Source organism: Triticum urartu, chromosome 7A, assembly GCF_056163025.1.
Source record: "Triticum urartu cultivar PI428250 chromosome 7A, HENAU_Tu73, whole genome shotgun sequence".
NCBI lineage: Eukaryota > Viridiplantae > Streptophyta > Magnoliopsida > Poales > Poaceae > Triticum > Triticum urartu.
In genome coordinates, this window is record NC_141879.1 from 419,989,511 (window position 1) to 420,014,457 (window position 24,947).

Genomic DNA, 24,947 nt, shown 5'->3' on the forward strand with positions numbered 1-24,947 from the left:
AATCCAACAGCCCGGAGAGTCAACCAGGAAATTCTAGACCAGATTCTTAACCAAAAAGAACAAGATCGTCTACTATCCTGATGCCGAAGCCCTAGTGGCATTTAAACATAGCATTCGAGATGAATGGCTCGCCCGACACCTCGGCCAAGAAAAGCCGAAGTCCATGGCAGCCCTCACGGCACTCCTGACATGCTTCTGTGCGGGCGAAGATAGCTGGCTAGCCCATAGTAATAACAATACAAGCGAACCTAGCACTTCGGAAGCCAGAAATAGCAACGGCAAGCCCCGACGCAATAGACATATGAGTCGAAGAAACAGTGATAATACCGATGACACGACGGTCAATGCCGGAATCAGTGGCTCCAAGTCCGGTCAGCGGAAGAAGCCATATAAAAGAAATAATCAGGGCCCTTCCAGCCTAGACTGCATACTCGATCGCCCATGCCAGATCCACGGCACCCCTGATAAACTAGCCAATCAAACCCACAGGAGTTGTTGGGTCTTCAAACAGGCCGGCAAATTAAATGCCAAAGACAAGGAGACGGGGTCGCAAAGCGAGAACGATGACGAGGAGCCCCATCCCCCTCAAATCAAAACGGTGAATGAGGGAGTCCTGGATTAGGGGGTCTCCGGAAAGCCAGACTATATCCTTTGGCCGGACTGTTAGACTATGAAGATACAAGATTGAAGACTTCGTCTCGTGTCCGGATGGGACTCTACTTGGCGTGGAAGGCAAGCTAGCCAGTACGGATATGGATATCTCCTCCTTTGTAACCGACCTTGTGTAACCCTAACCCTCTCCGTGTCTATATAAACCGGAGGGTTTTAGTCCGTAGGACACAACAACTACAACAACAATCATACCATAGGCTAGCTTCTAGGGTTTAGCCTCTCTGATCTCGTGGTAGATCTACTCTTGTACTACCCATATCATCAATATTAATCAAGCAGGACGTAGGGTTTTACCTCCATCAAGAGGGCCCGAACCTGGGTAAAACATTGTGTCCCCTGCCTCCTATTACCATCCGGCCTAGACGCATAATTCGGGACCCCCTACCCGAGATCCGCTGGTTCTGACACCGACATTGGTGCTTTCATTGAGAGTTCCTCTGTGTCGTCGCTGTTAGGCTTGATGGCTCCTACTATCATCGATGGCGATGCAGTCCAGGGTGAGACTTTTCTCCCGGGACATATCTTCGTATTCGGCGGCTTTGCACTGCGGGCCAATTTGCTTGGCCATCTGGAGCAGATTGAAAGTTACGCCCCTGGCCACCAGTTTAGGCTTGGAAGCTTAAACTACATGGCCGATATCCGTGGAGACATGATCTTCGACGGATTCGAGCCTCTGCCTTGTGCATCACGCGGTCACGATGAGTATGTTTTAGCGCTACCATCGGATAGTGTTCAAGAGATCACACAGGAAGCCGCTCCGACCCTCAATTCGGAGCCAGGTGCGCCTTCCACGGACGGGTGGATGGACCCCGCCACGGAGGCCTTACCCTCAGCGGCAATCGAGCCAAACATCGACCTTAGCTTGCACGAGAGTCGTGCTGTTAAACTGTTGGATCCTTCTCCGGCCACGGACTCCGAACCGCCTGCGCCCGTTTCTATCGAATCCGATTGGGCGCCGATCATGTAGTTTACCTCCGCGGATATTTTTCAGCACTCGCCCTTTGGCAACATACTGAACTCATTAAGGTCTCTCTCCTTGTCAGGATGATCCTAGCCGAACTATGTCTGGCTAGACTGGTATGCAGACGACGAAGAAATTCGAGGCCCACCCACCACCCACTTAGTAGCCACTGTCGATGACTTAACCGACATGCTCGACTTCGATTCCGAAGACATCAATGGTATGGACGACGATGCGGGAGGCGAAGGGGAACCACCGCCCACAGGGCACTGGACAACCACCTCATCATACGATATATACATGGTGGATACACCCAAAGAAGGCAATGGCGACAAGATAGCGGAGGATGACCCCTCCAAGAAGCAACCCAAGCGCCGACGTCAGCAGCGCCGCTCTAAGTCATGCCAAAGCAAAAACAGAGATGCCAGCACGGGAGATAATAACACCTCGGACAGTGCCGAAGACAATTCCCTCTAGCAAGATTCAGCGCAGGAGGATGGAGAAGCCACCCCCCTGAGAGAGTGGCAAGCAGAGAAGAAGAGGATGATAATTACATGCCTTCCTCCAAAGACGAGGCAAGCCTCGACGACGACGAATTCGTTGTGCCAGAGGATCCCGTTGAACAAGAGCGCTTCAAACGCCGGCTTATAGCCACGGAAAATAGCTTTAATAAAAAGCAGTAGCAGCTTCAAGCTGAGCAGGATCTGCTAGCTGACAGATGCTGAAGTCCTCGCGGCCGAGGAATATAAACTCGAGCGCCCCTCCAAGAGTTACCCAAAGGGCAGGTTGCTACCTCGACTGGAGGAAGAAGCGTATGATACGGCTGATCGGCCACCTCGTGGCCAAGATAGAGAGGCATTCCAGCCAAAAACTCAGCCTCCACCCCGACGCCATTCAAATAAAAAGGCATGGGGAGATACGCCAGACCTGTGAGACATATTGGAGGACAAAGCAAAGCATGCAAGATCAATCTACGGATCACGAGGGCGTGCCACTCTGCGAGATGATAAACGTCATGCCGGATACAGCAAAAGCAAATTCGGTCGGGCCAAACACAGCGGGCAAGACCCATTCGAGCTGCGTCACGATATAGCCCAATAGAGAGGCGCCGCACACCCCTTATGCTTCACAGACGAAGTAATGGATCATCAAATCCCAGAAGGTTTCAAACCTGTGAATATTTAATCATACAACGACACAACAGATCCTGCAGTATGGATCGAGGATTTCCTCCTCCACATCCACATGGCCTGCGGTGACGACTTACACGCCATCAAATACCTCCCACTAAAGCTCAAGGGACCAGCGCGACATTGGCTTAACAGCTTGCCAGCCGAGTCTATCAGTTGTTGGGAAGATCTGGAAGCCGCATTCCTCGACAACTTTCAGGGCACTTATGTGCGGCCACCAGATGCCGATGACTTGAGCCACATAATTCAATAGCCAGAAGAATTGGCCAGGCAATTCTGGACTCGGTTCCTAACAAAGAAAAATCAAATTGTCGACTGTCCGGATGCAGAGGCCCTAGCGGCTTTCAAACACAACATCCGTGACGAATGGCTAGCCCGGCACCTTGGTCAGGAAAAGCCGAAATCTATGGCAGCCCTCACGACACTCATGACCCGCTTTTGTGCGGGAGAAGACAGCTGACTGGCTCGTACTAATAAAATATCAAAGAACCATGGTACTTCGGATGCCAAGGACGGCAATAGCAGGTCACGTCGCAACAAACATAAGCGCCGCATTAACAGTGATAATAACAAGGATACGACAGTCAATGCCAGATTCAAAGGCTCTAAACCCGATCAGCGGAAAAAGCCATTCAAACAAAGTATGCCGGGACCGTCCAGCTTGGACCGTATACTCGATCACTTGTGTCAAATACATGGCACCCTAGAAAAGCCAGCCAATCACACCAACATGGATTGTTGGGTGTTCAAGCAGGCCGGCAAGTTAATTGCCGAAAACAAGGACAAGGGGGCACATTGCGATGACGAGGAGGAGCCCCGGCAGCCACACACCGGAGGACAGAAGAGGTTTCCCCCACAAGTGCGAACGGTGAACATGATATATGCAACCCACATCCCCAAAAGGGAGCGGAAGCGTGCGCTCTGAGACGTATATGCGTTGGATCCAGTCGCCCCAAAATTCAACTCGTGGTCCTCCTATTCGATCACTTTCGTTCGAAGGGACCATCCCACTAGTATCCGTCATGGCGGATTCGCCGCACTGGTTCTGGACCCAATCATTTACGGATTTCACCTCACTCGAGTCCTTATGGATGGCGACAGCAGCCTGTACCTGCTTTATCCGGACACAGTGCGCAAAATGGGTATAGACCCCTCAAGGATCAAACCCACAAAAACGACCTTTAAGGGCGTCATTCCAGGCGTAGAGGCCCATTGTACAGGCTCAATCACACTGGAAGTGGTCTTCGGATCCCCGAATAACTTCTGAAGCGAATAGTCCCATTCCGTAGTGGTTATCATGCACTGCTCGGGCGAACCGCATTTGTGAGATTCAATGCGGTACCGCATTATGGATAGCTCAAGCTCAAGATGCCAGGACCTCGCGGGGTTATTACAGTCAATGGAAACATAGAGTGCTCTCTCCGAACAGAGGAGCACACTGCGGCCCTCGCAGCAGAAGCGCAAAACAGCCTCTCAAGGCAATCCAACAGTTCGGCGTTTCAAGACCCGGACACCTTCAAGCGCGCTCGGAGCAATCGGCAAATAGACCGCCTGGCACGATCTGAGCTCGCGTAGCAATGCGGCCCCCACCCCAGTCCCAGCCAAACGGCGAAGCTCGTGCCACGCGTACATAATTACGCATTAAAAATGCCATGGGCACAGGTGGGGGGCACACTGCGGCACGCCCCAAGACGCGGCTTAAACCACACTAGGGGCTTCCCTTTTTTTATTTTTCTCTTTTTTCAGGACCTTAATCTCTGGAAACCCTGTCCGGCAGCACTATTGCCGAACACATGATGCAGCAACCAAGGTGGCAGAAAGCTATGTCACACCACGGAATTCCCAGGTGCATTACAATACCGAGCGAAATATTTGATTTAATACTATTCCTCAGCTTGCCCTTGGAAGGGACATAGTCCCACTCTTTGCTTATCGCACTATCTGTATCATTCTGCTTTAACGCACCTTTTTGAATAAACAATGCATAACATCACGACTATTATTGCATTCTTTATATATATGTATGTATATATATATGTGTGTGTGTGTGTGTGTGTTAATCAACGACGCCTTGCAACCGTACATTTTGGTACGACCAATACACCAGGGGCTTACATACCCCACAATATGGTGTGAAAAGTCCGAACACTTACCCAAGTGCGGCACCCCGAACTTATAGCATTATATGCATCATCTCCGAATCATGTCTTTGGTCAAATGTTGGGTTTGCCCGGCTCCTATGTTTTGGTACCTTACGTTCCGCTCTATCGGCTAAGGTAGCGCTAGGAGAACTACTGCGATTGTGCCCCGGTTCTGCCGGGCTTAGCACCATAGTAGAGAAAGCTAAAATTGACTGTCATGATAAGGCGAGAGACTGGTCGCTGTTCGGCGAGGTTTTCGAGTTCCTAAGGACTTATGCCGCTTAGGGCGAGGGGCCGGCCCTGTCCAGCTTAAATGCATGTATCGCGCCCCGAATTCGGCCTTCCGAATACCAGGGGCTTCACCGAAATTTAAAATTATAGAATTCTATGGCTAACTGAGAGTGATAAAACATTATTAGTCTGGTTTCCTTGTTCGTTGTGCTGAGCACCTCCCTCAAAGGACCCAAACATGGGAACAAGAGTGCTCAAGTTTATCCCGAACACCCCAGCACTCGTGGCATGGAGGCAGAAGCCGAGGACTAGCCACCTCACAGATTGGATAAACGGCCAAACAGAAGGTAATATTTTAAATTCACACAAGCGTTGCATAGCGCATATGAAACAAGTTTTCATCATACCGGATCACACGAGAAAGTTTACTCAAATATTACATCCTTTGAACATTCGTCTGCCACAAGACGGGCACCCTTCAGGACACCCTCATAATAAATTTCGGGGGTGCGATGCTCCTTGCCTTGCGGTGGGCCTTCCTTCATCAGCTGCACGGCGTCTAGCTTGGTCATTGCACCTTCACATGGGCGAAAGCCCGGCGTGCACCTTTGATGCAGACGGACCGCTTGACGACCTCCAGCCGTGGGCAGGCCTCTACAAGCCGCCTCACTAGGCCGAAGTAGCTGTTCGGAAGGGCATCGCCAGGCCACAGCCGGACTATAAGGCCCTTCATGGCCTGTTCGTCCGCCTTGTGCAGCTCGACCAGCTGCTTTAGCTGGTCGCTCAGAGGCATCGGGTGTTCGGTCCCAGTATACTAAGACCAGAACAGCTTCTCCGTAGAGCTTCCCTCCTCGGTTTGGTAAAATTTTGCGGCATCCGACACGCTGTGGGGAAAATCTGTGAATGCTCCTGGAGAGCTCCGAATCCGGGTAAGTAATCGGTAATTTACTTTTACATGCTTGATCTGCATATAGAATGCCTTATCCACTGTTATCTTCTTCATTGCATCGAACTCCTGGAGGGCCTTTTGGGCTTCGGCCTTGGCACTTTTTGCGCCCTCGAGGGCCGCGGCAAGCTCAGACTCTCGCGTCTTCGAGTCAAGCTCCAACGCCTCGTGCTTCGCCACGAGAGCCTGGAGCTCTTGCTGCACCTCGCCCACCCGAGCCTCTTGTTTTTCCCACTCGGTGCGCTCCTTGTCCGCTTTATCTTCGGCCTTGGTTTGCACTTGTGTCAGGGTCGCCACCTCGGTCGTGGCCCTGGCAAATATACGATGATCCTGTCATTTTGCAATCGCGTCTTCTTTTATATATACATATCTACAGACAGGGTATTACTTACCCTTGTTCTCCTCGAGCTGCCTCTTGGCAAGGTCGAGCTCTTTCTTGGACCCCTCGAGGTCTTGCTTCAGTACGGCGACCTCCGCAGTCAGTGCGGCGGACGCCAGCTGCGAGGCATGCATACGCATATTGACATACTTATATTAGACTCCTGCGATATTATTTGATCCTCTGTTCGGCTTTTCTTTGTGAACACCGAACAAAGCATCAGGGGCTACTGTCTATGCGGTAATATTTTTCCTATATTTTAAAACACTTACCTGAAAGCCAGTTAGAAGGCTAGCGCAGGCTTCAGTCAATCCGCTCTTGGCGGACTGAACCTTCTGGACCACCGCACTCATAATAGTACGGTGCTCCTCTTCGATGGAAGCGCTGCGAAGCGCTTCCAGCAGATTGTCCGGCGCCTCTGGATGGACAAAGGTCACCGGCACAGGCGTCTTCCCCCTCTTGGAAGGAGGCCACCTACCCGAGCCCGGAACCACTGGAGGTTCCGGCGCGGTGTTCGGCTGAGGGCTGAACACGGAGCTCTCAGGGGCCCCGTCCCCTCGGCTCCCGGAGTCCGGAAGGTCGCCTTGAGGCGCCTCCAGGACTGTCTCCCATCGACCCGGTGCCTCTTGAGATAGCACCTCGGCGTCGTCAGCAGGATGAGGCAAGGTGGCGGTCGGGATTGGATCGCTATCCATGTCCGACGAGCCCAGGGAGCCGTCCGAAGATACATCGATACTGGCTCGTGGCGGCCTGCATAATTATGTTCGGCGTTACGGAAAGCGGTGCGACAAAGCAATGCTATGAGTTACTCTGGTATCCGAATACTTAAGATCTCCCCAGGGGCTTGGCCCTGGGCAACCACTCGTCTTCGCCTTCGTCGGCGGCGGTGGAACTGTCCGGAAGGAGAGTCCTTCCCTTCTTGGACCCTTCGGCTGGAGGGGGAGCATCTTCTTCTTCCTCCTCGTCTTCGGGGGAGGAGTGCGCCACAGAGTCATCGGACAGTGAGTCCGACGACGCCTGGCGTCGGGAACTCTTTCGAGTTCCCTTGGCCTTCTTGGTCTTCTCTGGCACCGTATAAGGAGCCGGAGTCAGCATCTTCGCCAGAAGAGCGCCTGCTGGCCTTTGGGCAAAGGAGCCGGACAGTCGATCTGTCCGGCCGTCTCCTGCCAGTCCTGTCAAAGGTATGGGAGTTTAGATCCCGCATGGAGTCAATCTATAAAAATAAGTATCTTGTGAATGGTAAAGCAGCTTACCGCACTGGCCTGGCGCTTCGCGCTGAATCCGTGATCCTCAGTAATGGGAGTGGGGACCTCTGCGCTTTTGAACAGCACCCTCTAGGCATCTTCGTGAGTTGTGTCGAAGAGCCTGTTCAGAGTTCGGTGCTGCACCGGGTCGAACTCCCACAAGTTGAAGTCCCGTAGTTGGCACGGGAGGATCCGGCGGTGGAGCATGACCTGGACCACGTTGATGAGTTTGAGCTTCTTGTTCACCATGTTTTGAATACATGTTTGGAGTCCGGTCAGCTCTCCCGAACTACCCCAGGACAGGCCCTTCTCTTTCCAGGAGGTGAGCCGCGTGGGGATGCCATATCGGAACTCGGGGGCCGTTGCCCATGCAGGGTCACGCGGCTCGGTGATGTAGCACCACCCCGATTGCCACCCCTTTATGTTTTCCACAAAGGAGCCCTCGAGCAATGTAACGTTGGGCATCTTGCCCACCATGGCGCCTCCGCACTCCGCCTGGCGGCCACCCACAACCTTCGGCTTGACATTGAAGTTCTTCAACCATAAGCCGAAGTGGGGCTTGATGTGGTGGAAGGCCTCACACACGACGATAAACGCCCAGATATTGAGGATGAAATTCGGGGCCAGATCGTGGAAATCCAGGCCGTAGTAAAACATGAGCCCCCGGACGAATGGGTGGAGAGGGAATCCCAGTCCGCGGAGGAAATGGGTAAGGAACACTACCCTCTCATGGGGCCCGGGGGTGGGGATGAGCTGCCCCTCATCTGGGAGCCGGTGCGCGATGTCGTCAGGCAGGTATCCGGCTCTCCTCAGCTTCTTGATGGCTCCCTCCGTGACGGAGGAGACCATCCACCTGTCTCCCTCTTTGGACATGGTGGGGGAAGGTTGAGGTGGGAAGTGTGGACTTGGGCACTAGAGCTCGAGTGTGCGAAAATGGATGAGCAAAGGAGGAAGAAGGCGTGGATGAAAAGGTGAATCCTTATCCCTTTATATGGGTGGACGAAACTATGTGCCCCCCACTAGCCTGGTAAAACTCACTTATCCCCCAAGGGGACACGATCTCTGCTTTGACAAGACGTGTTAAAAAACTGCCTCGCGTTATGTGCAGGGCTAGTTAAAGGAAACGGTTCGAATAATCACTGGGCCATGACATAACGTCACGCTGCCAAAACAAGTCAGCAAATTAGATTTGCGAAAATATTATTATCTCTACGGTGGTATGTGGAACTTATTTTGTAGGATCGGACACTATCCTTGTATTCAAATTCTTCCATGGTGTATTCGGAGGAGGAACCCGCCTTGCAATGCCGAAGACAATACTGTGCGCCGGACTCATCGTCATTGAAGCCTGGTTCAGGGGCTACTGAGGGAGTCCTGGATTAGGGGGTCTCCGGAAAGCCGAACTATATCCTTTGGCCGGACTGTTAGACTATGAAGATACAAGATTGAAGACTTCGTCTCGTGTCCGGATGGGACTCTACTTGGCGTGGAAGGCAAGCTAGCCAGTACGGATATGGATATATCCACCTTTGTGACCGACCTTGTGTAACCCTAACCCTCTCCGATGTCTATATAAACCGGAGGGTTTTAGTCCGTAGGACACAACAACTACAAAAACAATCATACCATAGGCTAGCTTCTAGGGTTTAGCCTCTCTGATCTCGTGGTAGATCTACTCTTGTACTACCCATATCATCAATATTAATCAAGCAGGACGTAGGGTTTTACCTCCATCAAGAGGGCCCAAACCTAGGTAAAACAGTGTGTCCCCTGCCTCCTGTTACCATCCCGCATAGACGCACAGTTCGGGACCCCCTACCCGAGATCCGCCGGTTTTGACACCGATAGTGAACATGATATACGCTACCCATATCCCCAAGAGGGAGCGGAAGCGTGCGCTCAGGGACGTCTATGCGATAGAGCCAGTCGCCCCAAAATTCAAGCCATGGTCATCATGCCCGATCACTTTCAATCGTAGGGATCATCCGACCAGTATCCGTCATGGCAGGTCAGTCGCACTGGTCCTCAACCTATAATTGATGGATTTCACCTCACATGAGTCCTCATGGACGGCGACAGCAGCCTCAACCTGCTTTACCAGGATACGGTGCGCAAAATGGGCATCGATCCATCTAGGATCAAGCCCACCAAAACTACCTTTAAAGGAGTTATACCAGGTGTAGAGGCCCGCTGCTTGGGCATAATCACATTGGAGGTCGTCTTCGGAATTCCGGACAACTTCCGAAGCGAGGAGTTAATCTTCGATATCATCCCCTTCCACGGCGGTTATCATGCACTTCTCGGACGAACTGCGTTTGCCTGATTCAATGTAGTGCCACACTACGCTTATCTCAAGCTTAAGATGCCCGGACCACGCGGTGTCATAACAGTCAATGGAAACACGGAGAGCTCCCTTCGTATCGAGAAGCATACCACTGCCCTGGAAGCCGAGGTATAGAGCGGCCTTCACAAGGAGAACCTTAATTCGGCGGCCATGCTCCCGGACACGGTCAAACGAGGCTAGGCTACTCTGCGGTAGGACAGTCTAGCTTGTGAGGAGCTCGATTAGCAATTCAACCTCTGTCTCATCCCCGACCAAGTGGCAGCATACATTCCGCACATCCATAACTACGCACTAAAAATACCATGGGCAGAGACGGAGGCATTAGCATACTGTGATCCACAATATGGCTCGACCTTCCTAGAACACAACTACACTTACTTTTCCCTTTATCCCCTCTCCCTTTTTTCAGGTTCCTTTTCACAGGCCCCTCCTGACGGCCAGATAAATCTGTCCTTTCGAAGGACGGACACACCAAGGTGACAAGTAGCACACACATATGGTGGAATCTCTAGACGTCCCTCTTGGCGATCATTCTACTTGATTTCAGGAACCGTACGCAGCTCCTCCTTGGTCTTAGCATGTTAAATAGCCACTGTTGCTTCTCACACTTTTTGTTCAAGTACACTCTAACGTATTAATCAAAATTATAATGGAAACAGTTTGCGGCCCAACGTATGTGACACTAGCTTCTTTTTTTTACTTTATTTTGCTATTTTTGTTTTGCATCCATACACCTTGGTATGCCACAATTCGCTAGGGGCTTTATTGCGGCCCACACTATGGAAATAAGTCCGAACACTCTTACAGTATAGTTCGGCACCCCAAATTTAGCATTATATGCATTGGCTTCGAATCATGTCTTTGGTCAATAGTTGGGTTGCTCGGCTCCTTTGCTTACTGCCTTACGTTCCGCTATATCAGCTAGGGTAGTAAAGGGAGAACTACTGCGATTGTGTCCTGGTTTATCTGGATGAGCACCTTAGTAGAGAAAGCCAAAAACTGATTGTCATGATGCGACGTGAGCCGGTCAGCTCTTCGGAGGTTTCAAATCTTTAGCGATTTTACGTGCATTATGCGACGAATCAGTTCTTATTCGATCAGGTGTTTACAGCACCCAAGTCTGGATACTAGGGGTTGCGCCTACATTCTCATTTTCGAACTCCTATGGCTAAGTAAGGGTATTAAAGCCACATAGTCCGATTGCATGGTTCATTGCGCTAAACACCTCCTTTAAGGACCAAACTCTTGGATAAAGAGTGCTTAGATTCATCCCAAACACCCCCATACTAACTACGTGGGGGCTGAAGCCAATGACTGGCCAACTCTCAGACTTGATGAAACTGCCGCACACGAGGCAAAACATCAAATAAACAAACAACAAAGCATTATATTACATATCAAGCCTTGTTTTCATTATACAGGACGAGATTACATGAATGTAGTCATTCAAAAACAATGTCCTTAGAACATTGCTCTGCTACAATGCGGGATCCCTCCAGGACATCATCGAAATATCGCGTGGGCGTGCGGTGCTCCTTTCCCTCGGGCGGTCCTTCGGTCGCGAGCTTGACGTCATTCATCTTCGCCCATTGCATCTTGACACGGGCGAAGGCCATCCGCGCACCTTCTATACAAACTGATCGCTTGACGGCGTCAAGCCGAGGGAAGGCATTGACCAGCCGCTTCGCGAGTCCGAAGTAGCTGCTGGGCATAGCTTCTACAGGCCACAGCCGGATTATTAAGTCCTTCATGGCTAGTTCGGCCACCCTATGCAGCTCGACCAGCTGCTTCAGCCGGTCACTAAAACCCACCGGATGTTCTGGCGCAAGGTATTGCGACCAAAACAGCTTCTCCGTTGCACTCCGTTCTTCGGCTCGGAAGAATGCCGCGGCGTCAGAAACGTTGCGCGGCAAATCCGCAAACGCCCCTGGAGAAGTCCAAATCCGGGTCAGTAAGAGATATATTGTCTTCACATACTTGCTTTGCATAATAAAAGCCTTACCCGCCGCAATCTTCTTGGCCTCTTGGATTTTCTAGAGGGTGCTTTGGGCTTCGGCCCGGGCGTCTTGTGCACTTTGGCGGACCCTCGCGAGTCCGTACTCTTGGTCCGCATTCTGGCGCTCCAAAGATTCATATTTTTTCACGGCATCTTGGAGCTCCTGCTGGATCTCACCAATCGTGGCCTCATGATTTTTTTGGGCGGTCGGTTCCTTCGCCGCCCTCTCCTCGGCCTCGGCCAACGCCTTCTTGAGGGCCACTACCTCGGTCGCCGCCCCTATGAAAATATCGCGGCACTATGGTCAGCGCACAAACATTCATCCCTCCCAGATATACACAAAAACATTGCATACCTTGATTGTCCTCTAGCTGCTTTTTCGCACGACCGAGCTCTACCTCGGTCTGCTCCAGCCTCTGCTTCAGTCTGGAGACTTCGGTAACATGAGAAGGCACGGCCAATAGCGACGCCTGCTTATTCACATAAACATATCTGGTTAGTCTCCTGCGAAATACTGTTTGATCCTCTATTCATCTCTTCTTTCCGAACACCGAATAGAGTCTCAGGGGCTACTATCTATACTATGATTTTCTTTTCACAAAGTTACATTGCTTAACTCCAAGCCTGTTAGAAGGCTTGTGCAGGCTTCGGTCAGTCCGCTTTTCGCAGATTGAATCTTCTCAATCCCGCACCCATAAGGGTACGATGTTCCTCAACGATGGAAGCACTTTGCAGTGCTGCGAGTAGAGTATCTGGCTCTGGTTGCACAGAGGACACCGGCGGAATAGCTACACCTCCTTTCGACGAAGGAGGCTGTCTGTCGGATTCCGGAGCCGTTTAGGTCTTCGGGACCGTATCCGGCTGGGGACCGAATTGGACGTGGCCCCCATCGCCAGTCTCCATGGGGATCTGCTCCCCCATGTGTCCAGCGGCCGAGGTCATGCCTTCCGGCGCCACCCTGACGGCCTCCTGCGTCTCTCATAGGTCTGGGATCCTTCGGGACAACACCTCGGTGTCACCAATGACCTTGAGAGAGGAGGCCGTCGGAAGGGACCCGCTATCCATCACCTTCGGGGCCAGCGAGTTCCCCGAAGACGAGGATCGCTCGAGGGCGGAATGAGCCGGACTGCAAGTACATGGTTCAACATGTGAAAATCATAAAGTAACAGGGCTGATATATGAATGCGTCGGGGTCTTCGGATACTCATGACTCGGCCAGGGGCGCCGTTCTGGGCTGCTGTTGACGTCCCACACGGAGCTATCCGCGAGGGGGGCCTTCCCCTTCTTGGACGCCTCAGCCTCTAGATTTGTGGAGGCCGCCCTCTTCTTCCTCCCTTAGGGAGGGGGGAGTTGCTTTCTTCTTCCTCTTCCTCCTCCTCGTCATCCTCGGCGGCGGAGTGAGTTTCGGCATCTTCGAACACCATGTCTGAAGTACCCTTGGGGCGGAGGCCATGTCTGGCCCCCTTGGCCTTCTTCTTCGGCGCCTAGTAAGGCGCCGGAATTAGAATCTTCGTCAGAAGAGGGATGGCTAGTTCCTCGGGCAGCGGAGCCGGACACTTAATCCGCTCTGCTTTCTCTGTCCATACCTGAAAAAATAACTAGTGGAGTTTAGGTATCTTCCTTGAATAAGCAAGTAGAGGATACACCTAGAAATGTGAAAGACTTACCGCACTGGCAGGATGGGCCTGATCGTGCCCGCGGTCCTCGTCCGTCTCTGGCGGTGTCTCATTGCCCTTTAAGAGCAACTTCCAGATATCTTCATGCATGGTTCCGAAGAGCCTTTCCAAGGTTTGGTGCTTCTCCAGATCGAATTCCCACAAAGGGCAAGTCCGGCTCTGACATGGAAGGATCCGGCGAACTAACATCACCTGGATCACGTTGACGAGCTTGATGTTTTTGTCCACCATGCTTTGGATGCGTGTTTGTAGCGCAATCAGCTCGTCTGACGAGGACCAATTCGAGCCCTTCTCTATCCTGGAGGTGAGCCACATTGGAGCTCCGGACTTGAATTCGGGAGCCACGGCCGAGGTGGTATCGCGGGGCTCTATGATATAGAACCACATGTTCTGCCACTCTTTGACGGTCTCCACAAAAGTACCCTTGGCCCATGTGACGTTGGGCAGCTTACTCACCATGGCTCCTCCGCACTTCGCATGTTGACCATCCACCACCTTCGGCTTCACGTTGAAGATCTTGAGCCATAGTCCGAAGTGGGGTGCAATGCGGAGGAAATCCTCACACATGACAATGAATGCCGAGATGTTGAGGAAAGAGTTTGGAGCTAGATCATGGAAATCTAGCCCATAATAAAACATGAGTCCATGGATGAAAGGGTGGAGAGGAAACCCTAACCCGCAAGCGAAATGGGGGATAAATAACACCCTCTCATTCTGCTTCGGGGTGGGGACGATTTGCCCGTTGGCCGGAAGCCGATGGGCGATTTCCTTAGCCAGATACCCGGCCTCCCGAATCTTGGTGATGTGCTTCTCCTTGACAGAGGAGGCCATCCACTTGCCTTGCGCTCTAGATCCGGACATGGTCGAGTGCTTTCTTGAGGCGAAAAGGATGAGAACTTGGGCGCTGGAGCTCGAGAATGGGAGGGCAGAGAAAGAAAGAAGGTGTGGGTGAAAGAAGGCAATCCTTATCTCCTTATAAAGGCAGTAAATATCAAGCGCGTCCCCACTCACCTTAAAACTTGCCTGTTCCCAAGGGCTGTGCAAATGGCATGGTTGGATGACCCACGCCCGTATTGATGAGAATCCTATAATAAGGGGACACAATCTCTGCTTTGATAAGACGTGCCAATGAGACCACATCTCAAACATTGTCACCGGATTGGACTCGTGAAATATTATACTCTCTGCGGTGGTGTGTGATACTTGTTTTGCAGATCTGGACATAATAGTCATATTCGAAGACTGTGTTGGAATATTCGGAGGAGGAACCTGCCTTGCAATGCCAAGGACAATCTGCGTGCCGGACACCTCGTCATTGAAGCCTGGTTCAGGGGCTACTGAGGGAGTCCTAGACTAAGGGGTCCTCGGGCGTCTGGCCTGTTGGACATTGGATGGACTGATGAGCTACGAAGATACGGGATCGAAGACTCTCACCCGTGTCCGGATGGGACTCTCCTTGGCATGAATGGCTAGCCTGGCGTTAGGATATGAAGATTTCTTTTCTCTGTAACCGACTTTGTATAACCCTAGTCCCCTCCGGTGTCTATATAAAGCGGAGGGCTTAGTCCGTAGGGACAATCATAATCAGATAGGCTAGACTTCCAGGGTTTTAGCCATTACGATCTCGTGGTAGATCAACTCTTGTAACCCCAATACTCATCAATATTAATCTAGTAGGACGTAGGGTTTTACCTCCATCGAGAGGGCCCGAACCTGGGTAAACATTGTGTTCCCCGTCTCCTGTTACCATCAACCTCAGACACACAGTTCGGGACCCCCTACCCAAGATCCGCCGATTTTGACACCGACACCCGCCGCAAGGAGAGGCGGGACAGGACGCGGGAGTGGCCATCGTAGTGTTCGGGATCGAGGAGGGCAAGGTGGCGTCTTGATCGCGCCTCCCTCAGCCATTTAGAACCTGAAGGAGGGCCACGTCAGGGATCAGCCGTTCGAGTTCATCGTCAAGCTACGTGGGCCTCCGTGCAGCCACCTTCGGCTTCCTACCCCATTTGCATGGGCAATGTGGGTCGAATATTCACCTGGACTGAGGTTGTGCATGAGGGGCTGTTGCAATGGCAGCATGCGGGCGGACGTGGAGTTCCCCACCCCCATGTCATGCTCCTCAGGCATGGATGGAAGACCTTTGCACGTGCCCACAGCTTGGCGGCGGGGCACGTTCTCCATTTCAAGCTAATGGACACCACCTTGCTCTCCGTCAAGGTCTTCGGGCATTAGGGTGATCGTTTAGGGTGCTGCACGGAAAGCTCGACTGACAATGAAAGCTCCTCCTCGAGAAATAGCGACGAGGAGGACAATGACGACGATGTTGTCAGCGCCGATGGAGGGGACGATGGCTCCGACTCTGGCTGATCGCCAACCATACCATCACCATCAGCAAGACATAGGTGGCACCACCATCTGCACCTGCATATCCTCCCTGGCAAGGCGATCTGCCGAGGCATTGGATGTGGGGGTGCAGATGGTGCCTCCGGGTCCTCCAGCATCCTTCCAGCTAGACCCCGGCAGACCTTCTCGCGGCCTTTGGCTTCGTTCACCCTGCCGCGTCCCGCTGGCCCTGGTAGCGGTGACCAGGGGGTCCCTCCACCGCTCTCTTCACCATCACTTTCGTCCGCGCCTTCCTTATCTTGTCAGGCTCCTTGCCCTAGGGCCTAACTGGGTCAGGCTGGGCTTCTACCCAGGCGCTCCTTTTGTCCTCTTCACCTCCCCCTATAGCTCCTAGGAGGAGAGGGAGAAGAAAGGGATTACTGGGCACATATCTTATTCAGTCTAAAATGTGTAGGCATTTGCCAAACCTTAGTATAAAATATGTAATCTCCTTTATCCATGTTTGTGTCCTGTAAGATTTCTACTTGCTTATCCGCATATTAATGAAAAAAGACAAGCATTGCCAGGTACTTGTGCATGTACCATGTCCAAGCAGAGGTGAGATGCCTCTATACGTTTAAGTAAACAAGTTTTCTCCGACAAGCTATATTGTCGGTGCATTCCGTTTGTTGACGCGGGGCTTGGCCTATCGGGCACAAAATTATGGAAAGGGACCAGCTCCTCGTCAAACATCCTCCGTCAAAGGCCACTACAATCACCTTGACCAAAGAAACATTCGGAACATAGGATGGGAGCACCTTTGCTTCGAATGTGATAAGGTTTTCATATGCACAAGTTTTCACTTTATAGAACATGTATGGATAAGACGGAACTTATTTGTTTGGCTTGCCGAGGACCGATATGTAGGCTTGTCTCCATTTCTTCTCTTTGGGACTGTGTCCGCGGAAAGAACCCTGCAGCTTAGTGCAGATGAAAACAAAGCAAAATATGATCTTATCTACATGATCATGCTATGCTCATGATATGCTTATGCATGCATGAAAGTTTTAGGGGGGCCCAAGCGCTTCGTTTATTTATCTACTGCTTAGGGTCTGCGCCTGGCTTTGTAAAAAGGGTTACATGCAGCATCAGCAAGGCTCGTACAACAGGGTGGCTGCCGGGGTAGGGCCCGGCAGCCACGCCTTACGGGTGGAACTTACGAAGATGCTCAATGTTCCATGACTTTTGCACCATGATGCCATCCTCGGTCTCTAGACAGACTGTGCTAGGTCTGGTGACTCGTACCACTCGGTAAAGTCCTTTCCACTTTGGCGTCAACTTTTTGGAACCCTTCGCGGGTTGAACATGGCTAAGGACAATGTCGCCTTCCTCAAGGCTCCGGGCATGCACCCTGCCGTTGTGATAGCGTCACAGGGCCTGCTGGTATCGTGCAGCATGTACAACAGCCCGACGAAGGATCTCCTCAAGTAGCATAGTGTGGTCACACCGGTGTTGTTCTTGCGCTACTTCTTCGTAGACAAGTACTCAAGGTGACCCGTATATGAGTTCCGTGGGGAGCATTGCTTCTGTCCCATAGTCTAGGGAGAAGTGAGTCTAGCCGGTGGCTCGATTTGGTGTCGTATGGAGGGACCAAAGAACCGTCGGCAGCTCGTCGATCCATTGCCTGCCAAACTTTTGCAGCCTATCAAATGTTCTTGTCTTGAGTCCTCATAGCACTTCAGTGTTCGCCCTCTCAGCTTGTTCGTTGCTTCTGGGATGGGCAATAGAGGAGAATGAGACCTTGCTTCCGAGGGCATGAACGTATTGCATGAAAGCACGCCTTGTGAGTTGGGTGCCATTGTCAGTGATGACTCTAGCGGGTACTCGAAAATGGCATACCAATCCCTTCAAGAACTTGATAGCTGACTATGCAGTCACCTTCCTCATGGACTCCACCTCCAACCACTTTGTAAACTTGTCGATAGCAATGTACAAGAATTCAAAGCCCCAGGTAGGACGGGGGGAGGGGCCTAAGATGTCGAGCCCCCAGACCAAAAATGGCCATGACAAAGTGATCATCTAGAGAGTTTCAGCAGGCTGATGGATATTCTTGGAGTGGAACTGGCAGGCTTCACATCTGGTGACTAGCTCAATTGCATCTTGGAGGGCCGAGGGCCAATAGAAACCTTGCCGAAAAGCTTTTCCAACCAAGGCTCTCGATCCAATATGAGAGGTGCACACGCCTTTGTGTACCTTTGCCAATAGTTCTTTTCCTTCTTCCCGGCAAATGAACTTCAGTTTCACACCATTGGGCCTCCTTTTGTATAGTGTGTTGTCGACAAAAAGATACATACTGGCCCTCCGGGCTACTCTTTCAGCTTCTTCTTTCTCTTCGGGAAGTTCTCTAGTTTGGAGGTAGTGGACGATATGTTGTGCCCAAGTCGGAGCTTGCAGCTCGACAACTAGAGCCAATGCCACCTCCTCACTCGAGGGAGAGCTTGCCTCGACCACAGAGACCTGAGGTCTCGTGGAAGAGTGTGGCTAGCCAGGCGAGGTGGAGTCATTCCTAGCAGCCCCCTTACTGGGGATGTCTTATGGTGCTGCCGGTGAGGGCTTGCCAGAATCTAGCTTCCTCCTCTTCTTGGTCATTGTCAATGGCGATATAGATGGTTGAGTCAAATGGAGGACAAAAGTTCCTGGTTCCACAGGGAGCTTCTGCACGGCACACTTTGACAGATAATCAGCAGTGTTGTTTTCCACACATGATACATGCTCTGTTTGTAATCCGTCGAAGTGTTCCTCCAACTTCCTCACCTCTTCAACGTATGCCTCCATCAACGGGCTTTGGTAATCGTTGTTGACTTGTCTCACTACTAGCTATGAATCTCCTTGGATGATCAGCTTCTTGATCCCCAACTCTATCGCAATCCTGAGCCCGACAAGGATTCCTTCATACTCTCCAGTGTTGCTGGTAGCCCTTTATCGGGGAAAGTGCATTTGGACCACATTCTTTAGTTGCTCTCCGGTGGGTGTGACGAAGAGCATGACAGTCCCCGCACGCTGTAGTGAGAAAGAACCATCAAAGTACATGAGCCATTCCTTGGGCGCTTCCTTGCCGAGCATGACTGTTTTTGGCACCTGTTCATCTCGAGTTGCTGTCCATTCTGCAACAAACTCTGCCAGTGCTCTACTGTGAATGGTTGAGGTGCTTCCGAACTTCAATCCAAAGCTTGATAATTTCCTTGCCCATTCAACTATTCTACCGGTGGCTTCAGGGTTCCTCAATACACGTTGCGGAGGAAAACGGGTGACAACTATGATCACATGGGCTTGGAAGTAGTGGCGTAGCTTCCTAGAGGCCATGATGAGGCCGAAGATTAATTTTTCTACCCCCAGAATACCTTGATCTAGCCCCATGTAACAGGGAGCTAACAAAGTAAACTGGCCGTTGCACTACCTTCTTCCTTGCCACGGTCTTGGAATTTTTCGGCGTTCTGGGAATGGGGGTCCCCAGACTTGCCTGCCTGCGGCCCATGGCGTGGTTCTGCAAGTGGGCCTGTACGGCCCATCTTCACCAACAAGGATTCAAGACCCTCACGAGGGGCCAAGCCTCGCGAGGGGGACGACACAAGACCTCCTCGGGAGCGGCCTCACCAGGCTGGCTCGCGAGGGGCGGAGAGATCAAGGCAAGCCAAACCTCACGAGGTTCCAATGACGCGAGCCATGACGATCGAGACCAGGCGGGCGCCAGGCGGGTGCCAGCGCGCATAGTTTCCTTATTTCCTCTTTGGTTCTAAGGAGGCAAGCACAGGCGAGGAGTACCGAGGCTTCAAGCGAAGGTTTCCATATCGGTGCAACGAGACCAAGACCAGCAGGATGGCAAGACGGAGATCACCATGGAGCCCAAGGCGGCGTCACCACCAGCCTTTGGCAGGCGAAGACTGCTTTTTTCAAGATAACTTGTACTAGTTGTCCCCTTTCAAATGGGCCATTGTTGGCTCTCTTCCCGCTCAATATCTGGGGAGAGGACCAGGGCCTCTATAAATAGGATTAGTCACCATAGTAGGCGATGGGGACAAGGAGAGCCTCAGCCTTCTCATCTTGGACTAGATCCAACCCAACCACGCACCCACCAAGCACAAGAACACCTCACCTTAGGAGGTTGTTCTTCCCCTTGTACTGTTCATCCTTAGCCCGAGAGGCAATCCACCACACCACACTGGAGTAGGGTATTACACCACAACGGTGGCACGAACCAGTATAAATCTTGTGTCCCTTGTGCTGCGAGTTCGTCGAGCTAAGCTTAGAGATCGCGGTGAGGCTGAGGGCATGATTCGGTAGGGCGAGATCTTCGTGCGCACCCCAGTGTTCGAACCTTGAGGGTTTTGCCGGAACCCGAGCTCCGACATTTGGCGCACCAAGTAGGGGTGCGCCGGAGTTTTCCTTCCGTCGATTCGCGCTCCACCATCTTCACGGCCATTCACCATGGCTGGCGCCACCCTTCTGGTTGGATCTGCGGGTGACCACAGTGATGCTTGGGGGCTCCGGGACCTTGCTCCCGCCTTGCGGCGGGTGCAGTGGCCACCCAAGTTCAAGCCGAAGATGCCGCCGTGCTACGACAACGCGGCGGACCCGTCGGTTTTCCTACTAGCGTATGAGGAGGTCGTCCTTAAGGCCGAGGGCGACAACAAGGTCATGGCCAGCTGGCTTCCCATGGCCTGGCTGCTCAACCTCCCCGGATCCATGGTGGCAACTTGGGAGGAGTTGCGTGGCCTCTTCGCTGCGTGCTAAGAGGCGTCGGCGCACCACACGGTTGTGGCCCTCCTCGGCGGCTCGCAAGAACCACCCTTAGATCGTCACATCAAGCAATTCTTTCGCCAGATCGGTGCCACTTCCAAGCGCCCGGGGGCTCCGCCGGGCTGGGCCGTGCCCGAGGCCAACCTCACCTTCGACTCAGGGGATCATCCCATCTCCACCGTCGGCTCGGGTGTGCTCCCAATGCTTTGCACGGCCACCATCTGCAATGTGTCCGTCACCAAGATGCTCATCGACGGCGGTGCCGGCCTCAACGTGCTCTCCGTCGAGGCCTTCAGCCTTCTTCACATACCTCTTGAGCGGCTCCACCCTAGCAAGCCTTTCTCAGGGGTTGGTGGAGGCTTCGGCCACTCCCTGGGGCGGATCCGCCTCCCCGTGACCTTCGACACGCGCGACAACTACCGCACCAAGTTGGTCGACTTCGACATCGCCCACATCAGCCTCCCGTACAATGCTATCCTCGGGTACCCAGCCCTGGCTCAGTTCATGGCGGCGACCCATCCTGCCTACAACCTCATGAAGATGCCCGGGAGGAAGGGTGTCCTCATAGTAGTTGGGGATACCAAGGAAACCTTGATGACACTCAAGCTCTCCCTCAATACCGCCGCAAGAACGCAGCCCGCCGACGCGGATACCTCCAAGGCCAAGGGAGACGCACCAACCAAGAAGAAGCAGTTGTTCACTCAAGACAAGGCAGAAACCAAGCAAGTGCCAGTCAAGGAGGACGGGTCCTCGGGGGCAACCTTTACCATAGGCACCAACCTCGAGCCTGATCAGGAGGAGGCGCTGGTGAAGTTCTTGCGCGCAAACAAGGAAGTGTTCGCTTGGGAGCCCGATCAGCTTGTAGGGGTCCCAAGAGGGGTGATAGAGCACCACCTGAAGGTGTGCCCTAACGTACGCCCCGTAAAGCAGAGGGCGAGGCAGCAGTCCATGGAGAAGCAAGCTTTCATCGTCCAAGAGACCCGCAAGTTGGAGGTTGCAGGTGTCATTCGCGAGGTTCGGTACCCCGAGTGGCTAGCAAACCTCATCGTTCTGCCCAAGAAAGGAGTGAATGTGCGTCGACTTCACCAACCTCAACGAGGCCTACCCTAGAGATCCGTTCCCTCTTCCACGCATTGACCAGATCGTCGAGTCCACTGCCGAGTGCGACTTGCTGGGCTTCCTTGATGCGTTATCAGGATATCACCAGATCAAGATGGTGGTAGAATATGTGGAGAAGACAGCCTTCCTGACCCTGTGTGGGGTGTACTGCTACACTTGCATGCCTTTCGGGCTGCGCAACATAGGCGCAACCTTCCAGCGGCTCATGCACATCGCCTTGGGTCGGCAGCTCGGGAGAAACGCTGAAGCCTACGTCGACGACATCGTGGTGAAGTCTCGGGAGGCGAGGACCTTGATCCAAGTCCTGGAGGAGACCTTCGAAAGCCTCCTCCAAGTGGACTTGCGACTCAACCCGGAGAAGTGCGTGTTTGGCGTCCCTTCCGGCAAGCTGTTGGGCTTCCTTGTGTCCCACAGGGGGATCGAGGCCAACCCAGAGAAGGTATAGGCCATTGAAGACATGACTCCACCGCAAACCCTCAAGGAAATGCAGAAGTTTGCTGGACGGGTGACTACATTGGGACACTTTATCTCCAAGCTGGGAGAGTGCTCCGTACCCTTCTTCAAGATGATGAAGAAGAAGGGCCCATTCGAGTGGACCCCGGAGGCCGACCGAGCATTTCAAGACCTCGGGAGATACCTGACTAGCCCTCCAGTGATGGTGGCGCCGCGACCTCTCGAGCCCACTCCACCAGCGCGGCTCTAATGGCGGTTTGGGAAGAGCACCAAGCCAAGGGCGCATCGCGCCGAGCTACACCCCCAGCAGAGACGACGCAAGACCAGGAGGGCACCGCAAGGGCCGCAGCAACAACAACAGAGGATCAAGCTCAGTAGGACGACGCCCCCGAAACTGCAAAGGCCCCGACAAGCGATCAAGCGTTGGGGGCTCCACCACCTCAGGAGGCACCCCAACTCCCGGAAGGCACAAGCATCATCAGCGCACCTACCCTCGTCAAGCACCCGGTATACTTCGTCAGCACGGTGTTGCGGGATGCAAGAGCACGATACCCCATGCCTCAGAAGCTCCTACTCACGCTCCTGGTGGCCTCACGTAAGCTGCGACACTAGTTTCAAGGCCACCCCATCAAGGTCGTCTCGGCCTACCCACTGGAGAGGGTGCTCAGGAGCCCCAACTTCGCCGGGAGGGTCGCCGAGTGGAACATCGAGCTGCAAGCATTCCAGTTGGAGTTCAGCACCACCAGGGTCATCAAGGGAGCCGCGCTCGCCGATTTCGTGGCGGAATGGATGGAAGACCGGCGCTTGAAATAGGCGAGGACCAGTCCCTCTCACGTGGAAATGATGCGCCCGACGGCTGGGTCATGTATTTCGATGGTGCCTTCGCGCGCCAACGCGCGGGGGCTGGAGCAGTGCTCATCTCGTCCACTCAGGACAAGCTCTACTACGCCGTGCAGCTCTGCTTCAAGCAGGGCAAGAAGGTCTCCAACAACATTGCAGAGTACGAAGACCTCATAGCCGTCTTGAAGGCTGCGGGGGCACTAGGGGTGAAGCGTCTCACCATCAGGGGCGACTCGAAGCTCCTCGTCAAGTTCTCCAACAAGGTATACGAGCTGAAGGACGAACACATGGAGGCATACCTCGTGGAAGTGCGCAAGATGGAGAAGCAGTTCCTGGGCTTGGAGTTGCAGCACGTGCCCCGGGGAACCAACAAGGAAGCCGACGACATCGCTAGAAGGGCATCCAAGCAACAACCGCAAGATCCTGGCGTCTTTGAGGAGCAGCTCTTCAAGCCATTGGCGACACCACCGCTTTCAAGGACAGCGCAGCCTCGGGAGGAGCTCCCGCAGCCACCTACCACGGGAGCCCCAGCCTGTGGCCCGACTTAGGGAGCGCGTCTACTCTTGGCGCTGGAGCCCTAGGAGGGATGCTGGACCAAGGAATTCAAGGAATACCTGATGGAAGGGACGCTGCCGGAGAAGGAGGAGGACGCGGAGTGTGTGGCCCGGCAAGCCATGGCATTCTGCATCTAGGACGGTGAGTTATACAGGAAGCAGCCAAATGATGTTTCACAATGTTGCATCTCCAGGGAACAGGGGAAAGAGCTGCTAGCCAACGTACACGGCGGGGAGTGAGGGCACCACTCGTCGTCATGAACCCTTGTCGGCAAGGCATTCCGTAGCGGATTCTACTGGCCTACGACGCTCAACGACGCAGCTGAGCTGGTGAGATCCTGCGAGGCCTGCCATTTCCACGCCAAGCAAATCCATCAGCCAGCTCAGGGCCTCCAGACCATTCCACTCTCGTGGCCATTCGCAGTCTGGGGACTGGACATCCTGGGCCCATTCCCTCGAGCGCCTGGGGGCTACCGGCACCTCTACGTTGCCATCGACAAGTTCACCAAGTGGGTGGAGGTGGAAGCCGTTCGCACCATCCCAGCTGGCTCTGCGGTCAAGTTTATCAAGGGTCTCGTGAGCCGTTTTGGGGTCCCCAACCGCATCATCACCGATAATGGCTCGCAGTTCACCAGTAATCTCTTCAAAACGTACTGCACTAACCTTGGAACGCACATTTGCTATGCTTCAGTGGCGCACCCCCGGAGAAATGGCCAAGTTGAACGCGCCAACGCGGAGGTCCCGAGAGGCCTCAAGACCAGGACCTTCAAGAAAAGCTTGAAGCCTGCCGCAGCGGCTGGCACGACGAGCTGCAGTCCGTGCTGTGGTCGAATCCGCAACACCTCCACCAAGCCCACGGGCGAGACCCCGTTATTCCTCATCTATGGAGCAGAAACTGTCCGTTAAGCATCGCTCCGCATGGTTCTTGGCGTTTGATGAGACGCAGCATGACGCCACGTGGGGGATGGACCTCGTGCTGGGGGTGGAACGCCGCCGCAAAGCTACACTACGGGCGGCAAGATACCAGCAGGCGCTGCGGTGGTACCACTGTCGCAGCGTCCGCTCCAGGATGCTCGAGG